At 40.5% G+C, this 9,467-nt stretch overlaps 1 non-coding gene across 1 annotated transcript; it reads right to left on the bottom strand.

The window, feature by feature from the left end:
• Window positions 1–4,785: 4,785 nt before the first annotated feature.
• On the bottom strand, window positions 4,786–4,889 carry LOC112805050 (small nucleolar RNA R71). The gene has a single exon (XR_003203663.1). It is a non-coding gene; the product is annotated as a small nucleolar RNA R71 (small nucleolar RNA).
• Window positions 4,890–9,467: the final 4,578 nt, after the last annotated feature.

A 9,467-nucleotide genomic window follows, 5' to 3' on the forward strand; every position in this document is an offset into this window, starting at 1 on the left:
CTCTCTCATATGAGCAGGAACAAGGACAAAAGAACTCTTGTTGAAGCTGATCCTGAACCTGAAAGGACTTTGAAGAGAAAACTAAGAGAAGCTAAATTACAACAATCCAGAAGTAACCTTTCAGAAATTTTCGAACAAGAGAAGGAGATGGCAGCCGAACCCAATAATGATAATGCAAGAAGGATGCTTGGTGACTTTACCAAACCCACGTCCAAATTTGATGGAAGAAACATCTCCATTCCTGCCATTGGAGCAAATAATTTTGAGCTGAAACCTCAGCTAGTTGCCTTAATGCAACAAAACTGCAAGTTTTATGGATTTCCATCTAAAGATCCTTATCAGTTTTTAATTGAGTTCTTGCAGATCTGTGAGACTGTTAAGACAAATGGAGTAGATCCTGAAGTCTACAGGCTCATTGGTGGATGAAATTGTGATCCATACTTCTTGTACTTGTATGAAATTTAATAACTGGCTCTATTTGAAGTCACAACTCCGTTCAACTAACCAGCAAGTACACTGGGTTGTCCAAGTAATACCTTACGTGAGTAAGGGTCGATCCCACGGAGATTGTTGGTATGAAGCAAGCTATGGTCATCTTGTAAATCTCAGTTAAGCATATTAAATGGTTATGGGTTTCGAAAATTAATAATAAATAGAAAATAAAAAGGGATAGAAATACTTATGTAAATCAGTAGTGGGAATTTCAGATAGGCGTATGGAGATGCTGTGCCCTCCACGAATCTCTACTTTTTTTATTACATACATCCAATCCTTCCTACTCCTTTCCATGGCAAGCTGTATGTAGGGCATCACCATCATCAATGGCTACTTTTAATCCTCTCGGGAAAATGGTCTTATGCACTGTCACTGCACGGCTAATCGTCTGGAGGCATCACCCTTGTTGATAGCTACATCCCATCCTCTCAGTGAAAATGGTCCAAATGCTCTGTCACAGCACGGCTAATCATCTGTCGGTTCTCAATCAGGTTGGAGTAGAATCCATTGATTCTTTTGCGTTTGTTATCACGCCCAGCCTTCAGGAGTTTGAAGCTCGTCACAGTCATTCAATACCGGAATCCTACTCGGAATACCACAGACAAGGTTAGACTTTCCGGATTCTCAGGATCCTACTCGGAATACCACAGACAAGGTTAGACTATCCGGATCCCCATGAATGCCGCCATCTATCTAGCTTATACCACGAAGATTCTGTTGGGGAATCTAAGAGATATGTGCCCGGCCTAGAGTAGAACGAAAGTGGTTGTCAATCACGCGCGTTCATAGGTGAGAATGATGATGAGTGTCACGGATCATCACATTCATCAAAGTGTTGTGCAATGTATATCTTGGAATAAGAATTAAAGAGAATTGAATAGAAAGTAATAATAATTGTATTGAAACTTGAGGTACAGCAGAGCTCCACACCCTTAATCTATGGTGTGTAGAAACTCCAACGTTGAAAATACATAAGTGAAAGGTTCAGGCATGGTCGAATGGCTAGCCCCCTGAAACGTGATCAATGGCCTCCTAAGATGAAGAATAAAGCAAAACTGAGACCAAAGATGAAACGTGGTCAAAAGACAACTAATACACTAGTAAAAAGTCTTATTTATACTAAACTAGCTACTAGGGTTTAGAGAGGTAAGTAATTGATGCATAAATTCACTTCCGGGGCCCACTTGGTGTATGTTTGGGCTGAGCTTTATCTATCCACGTGCTGAGGCTTTTCTTGGAGTTGAACGCCAAGTTATAACGTGTTTTGGGCGTTCAACTCCGGATCATGACGTGTTTCTGGCGTTCAACTCCAGACAGCAGCATGTACTTGGCGTTCAATGCCAAGTTACATCGTCAATTTCCGAATAAAGTATGGACTATTATATATTGCTGGAAAGCTCTGGATGTCTACCTTCCAACGCCGTTGAGAGCGCGCCATTTGGAGTTCTATAGCTCCACAAAATCTATTTCGAGTGCAGGGAAGTCAGATTCCAACAGCATCAGCAGTCCTTTTGTCAGCCTTTTTCAGAGTTTTGCTCAAGTCCCTCAATTTCAGCCAGAAATTACCTGAAATGACAGAAAAAACACACAAACTCATAGTAAAGTCCAGAAATGTGAATTTAATATAAAAACTAATGAAAACATCCCTAAAAGTAGCTTGAACTTACTAAAAACTGCCTAAAAACAATGCCAAAAAGCGTATAAATTATCCGCTCATCACAACACCAAACTTAAATTGTTGCTTGTCCCCAAACAACTGAAAATCAAATAGGATAAAAAGAAGAGAATATACTATAAATTCCAAAATATCAATGAATATTAATTCTAATTAGATGAGCGGGACTTGTAGCTTTTTGCTTCTGAACAGTTTTGGCATCTCACTTTTTCCTTTGAAGTTTAGAATGATTGGCTTCTCTAAGAACTTAGAATTTCGGATAGTGTTATTGACTTTCCTAGTTAAGTATGTTGATTCTTGAACACAGCTACTTATGAGTCTTGGCTGTGGCCTTAAGCATTTTGTTTTCCAGTATTACCACCGGATACATAAATGCCACAGACACATGACTGGGTGAACCTTTTCAGATTGTGACTCAGCTTTGCTAGAATCCCCAGTTAGAGGTGTCCAGAGCTCTTAAGCACACTTTTTTTGCTTTGGATCATGAATTTAACAACTCAGTCTCAAGCTTTTCACTTGGACCTGCATGACACAAGCACATGGTTAGGGACAGCTTGATTTAGCTGCTTAGGCCTGGATTTTATTTCCTTGGGCCCTCCTATCCATTGATGCTCAAAGCCTTGGATCCTTTTTTTTTTTACCCTTGCCTTTTGGTTTTAAGGGCTATTGGCTTTTTCTGCTTGCTTTTTCTTTTTCTATTATTTTTTTTTCGCCAATTATTTTTTTCGCAAGCTTTTTGCTTTTTCACTGCTTTTTCCTTCAAGAATCAATTTCATGATTTTTCAGATCATCAATAACATTTCTCTTTGTTCATCATTCTTTCAAGAGCCAACAGTTTTAACATTCATAAACAACAAGATCAAAAATATGCACTGTTCAAGCATTCATTCAGAAAACAAAAAGTATTGTCACCACATCAATATAATTAAATTAAATTCAAGGATAAATTCGAAATTCAGGTACTTCTTGTTCTTTTGAATTAAAACATTTTTCATTTAAGAGAGGTGAAGGATTAATGGAATTATTCATAACCTTAAGACATAGTTACTAACTACTAATCATCATGAAGTAGAGACACAAAACATAGATAAACATGTAACATAAAAATCGAAAAACAGAAAAATATAAGAACAAGGAATGAGTCCACCTTAGTGAGGATGGCGCCTTTTTGAAGGACCAATGGTGCTTTTTGAGCTCCTCTATGTCTCTTCCTTGCTTCTGTTGCATGATCCCTAGTGATTTTGGTGCTCCTATCCTTAGTTGCTCCCAATAGTTGTGTGGAGGATCATTTATCCCCTGAGGTATCTCAGGGATCTCTTGATTTGCAGTCAAATGTTCTACCACTGAGCTATAAACCCTTTACATGAGTCTTTCCATCTCCCACGACTCAGAGGTGGAAGCTTTTGTCTTCCCTTTTTTTCTCTTCTTCTTTTTCTTTTTTCTTTTTTTTTTTTTGAATATCTCTGGCCTTAGGTGCCATTAATGGTTATGGAAAAGAAAAAAGCTATGCTTTTACCACACCAAACTTAGAAAATTGCTCGCCCTCGAGTAAGAGAAGAAAGAAAAGATGAAGAATAAGAAGAAGATATGGAGGAGATTGAGGGATTGGTGAAGGGTTTTTGGGAAGTGTGACATGGGGAGGAGTAAAATAGGATTAGGAGGTAAGGTGGGAATATAGTAGGTGGGGATCCTGTGGGGTCCACAGATCCTGAGGTGATCCTGTGGGGTCCACAGATCCTGAGGTGTCAAGGAATTCCATCCCTGCACCAAATAGGCATGTAAAATGCCTTTGCACACCATTCTGGAATTTAAATGCCGAGTGGTGCACATTCTGGGCGTTCAACGCCCACATGTAACATGTTTCTGGCATTGAACGCCAGTTTCATGCTTGTTGCTGGCGTTCAGCGCCAGCTTTTCCTCTAGGCACATTTCTGGCATTCAAACGCCAGAATGTTGCTTGTTTCTGGCGTTCAGCGCCAGTTTCATGCTCTGTTATGGCATTGAACGCCAGCCAGATGCTTCTTACTAGCGTTGAACGCCAGTCTGTGCTTCCTCCAGGGAGTGATTTTTTTCTTCTGCTGTTTTTGATCCTGTTTTTAATTTTTATATTTTTTTGTGACTCCTCATGATCATGGACTATTATATATTGCTGGAAAGCTCTGGATGTCTATTTTCCTGCGCCGTTGAGAGCGCGCCATATGGAGTTCTGTAGCTCCAGAAAATCCATTTCGAGTGCAGGGAGGTCAGATTCCAACAGCATCAGCAGTCCTTTTGTCAGCCTTTTTCAGAGTTTTGCTCAAGTCCCTCAATTTCAGCCAGAAATTACCTGAAATTACAAAAAAAAACACACAAACTCATAGTAAAGTCCAGAAATGTGAATTTAACATAAAAACTAATGAAAACATCCCTAAAAGTAGCTTGAACTTACTAAAAACTGCCTAAAAACAATGCCAAAAAGCGTATAAATTATCCGCTCATCACTCATGCTTTTCCCTTTTGCTGTAAGAGAAATAGCTAGAATCTGGTTGGACTCACAACCTAAAGATAGCCTGGACTCTTGGGAGAAGCTGGTCACGGCGTTCTTGGATAAATTCTTTCCTCCTCAAAAGCTGAGCAAGCTTAGAGTGGATGTTCAGACCTTCAAACAAAAAGATGGTGAATCCCTCTATGAAGCTTGGGAAAGATACAAGCAGTTGACCAAAAGGTGTCCATCTGACATGTTTTCATAATGGACCATATTAGATATATTCTATTATGGTTTATCTGAATTTTCGAAAATTTCACTGAACCATTCTGCAGGTGGATCCATTCACCTAAAGAAAACACCTGCAGAAGCTCAAGAACTCATTGACATGGTTGCAAATAACCAATTCATGTACACTTCTGAGAGGAATTCCGTGAATAATGGGACACCTCAGAGGAAGAGAGTTCTTGAAATTGATGCTCTGAATGCCATATTGGCTCAGAACAAAGTGTTGCCTCAGCAAGTTAACATGATTTCTCAAAGTCTGAATGGATGGCAAAATGCATCCAACAGTACTAAAGAGGCAGCTTCAGAAGAAGCTTATGATCGTGAGAACCTTGCAATGGCAGAGGTTAATTACATGGATGAACCTTATGGAAACACCTATAATTCATCATGGAGAAATCATCCAAATTTCTCATGGAATGATCAACAAAAGCCTCAACAAGGCTTTAACAATGATGGACGCTATAGGCTGAGCAATAGCAAGCCTTTTCCATCATCTTCTCAGCAACAGACAGAGAATTCTGAATAAAACACTTCTAATTTAGCCAATTTAGTCACTGATCTGTCAAAAGCCACTTTCAGTTTCATGAGTGAAACAAGATCCTCCATCAAAAATCTGGAGGCACAAGTGGGCCAGCTGAGTAAGAAAGTCATTGAAACTCCTCCCAGTATTCTCCCAAGCAATACAGAAGAGAATCCAAAAGGAGAGTGCAAGGCCATTGATGTGATCAATATGGCCGAATGCACAAGGGAGGAGAAGGACGAAAATCCTAGTGAGGAAGACCTCCTGGAACGTCTCTCAAGCAAGAGGGAGTTTCCTATTAAGGATCCAAAGGAATCAGAGGCTCATATAGAGACCATAGAGATTCCATTTTATCTCCTTCTGCCATTCATGAGCTTCGAAGACTATTCTTCCTCTGAAGAGGATGAAGATGTGACTGGAGAGCAAGTTGCTCAATATTTAGGAGCTATCATGAAGCTGAATTCCAAGTTGTCTGGTAATGAGACTGGGGAAAGTGAACCTCCCTTGCTCATTGGTGAACTAGACACCTGGATTCAGAAAATTTTACCTCAAAAGAGACAAGATCCTGGCAAGTTCTTAATACCTTATACCATAGGCACCATGACCTTTGAAAAAGCTCTATGTGATCTGGGGTCAGGGATAAATCTTATGCCACTCTCTGTAATGGAAAAGCTGGGGATCATTGAAGTACAACCTGCCTTGTTCTCATTACAATTGGCAGACAAGTCATTAAGACAAGCTTATGGAATAGTAGAGGACGTGTTAGTAAAGGTTGAAGACCTTTACATCCCTGCTGATTTCATAATCTTAGACACTAGGAAGGAAGAGGATGAGTGCATCATCCTTGGAAGACCTTTCCTAGCCACAGCAGGGGCTGTGATAGATGTCAATAGAGGGAATTAGTCCTTCAATTGAATGGGGACTACCTTGTGTTTAAGGCACATGGCCATCCCTCTATGACAAAAGAGAGTAAGCATGAAAAGCTTCTCTCAGTTCAGAGTCAAAAAGAGCCCCCACAGTCAAACTCTAAGTTTGGTGTTGGGAGGCCACAACCAAACACTAAGTTTGGTGTTAAGACCCCATATCCAAACTCTAAGTTTGGTGTTGGGACTATACAACATTGACCTGATCACCTTGTGGCTCCATGAGAGTCCACTGTCAAGCTAATGACATTAAAAGAGCGCTTGTTGGGAGGCAACCCAATTTTTATTTATCTAACTTTTATTTTATTTTATTGTTATTTTGTGTTTTATTAGGTACATGATCATGTGGAGTCACGAAAAAATATAAAAATTAAAAACAGAATCAAAAACAGCAGAAGAGAAATCACACCCTGGCGGAAGGAGAGACTGGCGTTCAACGCCAGTAAGAAGCATCTGGCTGGCGTTCAACGCCAGAACAGAGCATGAATCCGGCGCTGAACACCAGAAACAAGCAACATTCTGGCGTTTGAACGCCAGGAATGTGCCTTAAGGAAAGCTGGCGCTAAACGCTAGTAACAAGCATGAAACTGGCGTTCAACGCCAAAAACATGCTACACATGGGCGTTGAACGCCCAGGACATGCTTCACATGGGCGTTGAACACCCAGAACGTGCATCATCTCGGCGTTTTAATGCCAGAATGGTATGCAAAGGCATTTTGCATGCCTATTTGGTGCAGGGATGTAATTCCTTTACACCTCAGGATCTGTGGACCCACAAGATCACCTCAGGATCTGTGGACCCCACAGGATCATCTAAGGATCTGTGGACCCCACAGGATCCCCACCTAACATATTCCCACCATACCTCCTAATCCTATAACACTCTTCCTCATGTCACACTTCCCAACAACTTCAATCTCTCTTCCCAATTACCCCCTTCACCACTCACATCCATCCACTCTTCCCCATAAACCCCACCTACCTTCAAAATTCAAAAACAGTTTCCCACCCAAACCCACCCTACATGGCCGAACCTACCCTCTCCCCTTCCCCTATATATACCCTTCCATTCTACTTCATTTTCACACAACACAAACCCCCTCTTCTACACCTTGGCCGAAACAACATCCCTCACTCTCATCTATATTTTCTTCTTCTTCTTCTTCTCTTCTTTCTTCTCTTGCTCGAGGGCGAGCAATATTTTAAGTTTGGTGTGGTAAAAGCATAAGCTTTTTGTTTTTCCATTACCATCAATGGCACCTAAGGCCGGAGAATCCTCTAGAAAAGGAAAAGGGAAGACAAAAGCTTCCACCTCCGAGTCATGGGAGATGGAAAGGTTCATCTCCAAAAGTCATCAAGACCACTTCTATGAAGTTGTGGCAAAGAAGAAGGTGATCCCTGAGGTCCCTTTCAAGCTCAAGAAAAATGAGTATCCGGAAATCCGACATGAGATCCGAAGAAGAGGTTGGGAAGTCCTAACCAACCCCATGCAACAAGTCGGAATCTTAATGGTTCAAGAGTCTATGCCAATGCATGGATCACTAGGAACCATGATCAAAGTATGAACCCGAGTCCAAAGAATTATCTCACAATAGTTCGGGGGAAATACTTAGATTTTAGTCCGGAAAATGTGAGGTTGGCGTTCCACTTGCCCATGATGCAAGGAGATAAACGCCCCTACACTAGAAGGGTCGACTTTAATCAAAGGTTGGACCAAGTCCTTATGGACATATGTGTGGAAGAAGCTCAATGGAAAAGAGACTCCAAAGGTAAGCCAGTTCAACTAAGAAGACTGGACCTCAAGCCTGTGGCTAGAGGATGGTTGGAGTTCATTCAACGCTCCATCATTCCCACTAGCAACCGATCTGAAGTTACTGTGGATCGGGCCATCATGATTCATAGCATCATGATTGGAGAGGAAGTAGAAGTTCATGAAGTCATCTCCAATGAATTCTACAAAATAGCTGAAAAGCCCTCCACCATGGCAAGGCTAGCTTTTCCTCACCTTATTTTCCATCTATGTTACTCAGCTGAAGTTATCATAGAAGGAGACATCTCCATTGAAGGGGATAAGCCCATCACCAAGAAGAGGATAGAGCAAGCAAGAGAGACCCTCCACGGATCTCAAGAGATGCATGAGGAAGCTCATCATCAAGAAATCCCTGAGATGCCTCAAGGGATGCACTTTCCTCCCAACAACTATTGGGAAACTCTCAACACTTTCTTAGAAGATTTGAGCTACAATGTGGAACAATTAAGGGTGGAACATCATGAGCACTCCATCATTCTCCATGAAATAAGAGAAGATCAAAGAGTAATGATGGAGGAGCAACAAAGGCAAGGAAGGGACATAGAAGAGCTTAAGGACATTGTTGGTCCTTCAAGAAGGAGACGCCATTAAGGTGGATTCATTCCTTGTTCTTATTTCTTTCTGCTTTTTGGTTTTTATGTTGTGTTCATTTATGTTTTGTGTCTCTACTTCATGATCATTAGTGTTTAGTAACTATGTCTTAAAGTTATGAATAATTCCATGAATCCTTCACCTCTCTTAAATGAAAAATGTTTTAATTCAAAAGAACAAGAAGTACATGAATTTCGAATTTATCCTTGAATTTAGTCTAATTATATTGATGTGGTGACAATACTTTTTGTTTTCTGAATGAATGCTTGAACAGTGCATATTTTTGATCTTGTTGTTTATGAATGTTAAAATTGTTGGCTCTTGAAAGAATGATGAATAAAGAGAAATGTTATTAATAATCTGAAAAATCATAAAATTGATTCTTGAAGCAAGAAAAAGTAGTGAAAAAAAAGGAAAGCTTGCGAAAAAAAATGTGGCGAAAAAAAAACATAGAAAGAAAAAAAAGAAAAAGCAAGCAGAAAAAGCCAATAGCCCTCAAAACCAAAAGGCAAGTGTAAAAAGGATCCAAGGCTTTGAGCATCAATGGATAGGAGGGCCCAAGGAAATAAAATCCAGGCCTAAGCAGCTAAACTAAGCTGTCCCTAACCATATGCTTGTGGCGTGCAGGTCCAAGTGAAAAGCTTGAGACTGAGTGGTTAAAGTCGTGATCCAAAGCAAAAAGAGTGTGCTTACGAGCTCT

Source organism: Arachis hypogaea, chromosome 5 (assembly GCF_003086295.3).
Source record: "Arachis hypogaea cultivar Tifrunner chromosome 5, arahy.Tifrunner.gnm2.J5K5, whole genome shotgun sequence".
Classification (NCBI taxonomy): domain Eukaryota; kingdom Viridiplantae; phylum Streptophyta; class Magnoliopsida; order Fabales; family Fabaceae; genus Arachis; species Arachis hypogaea.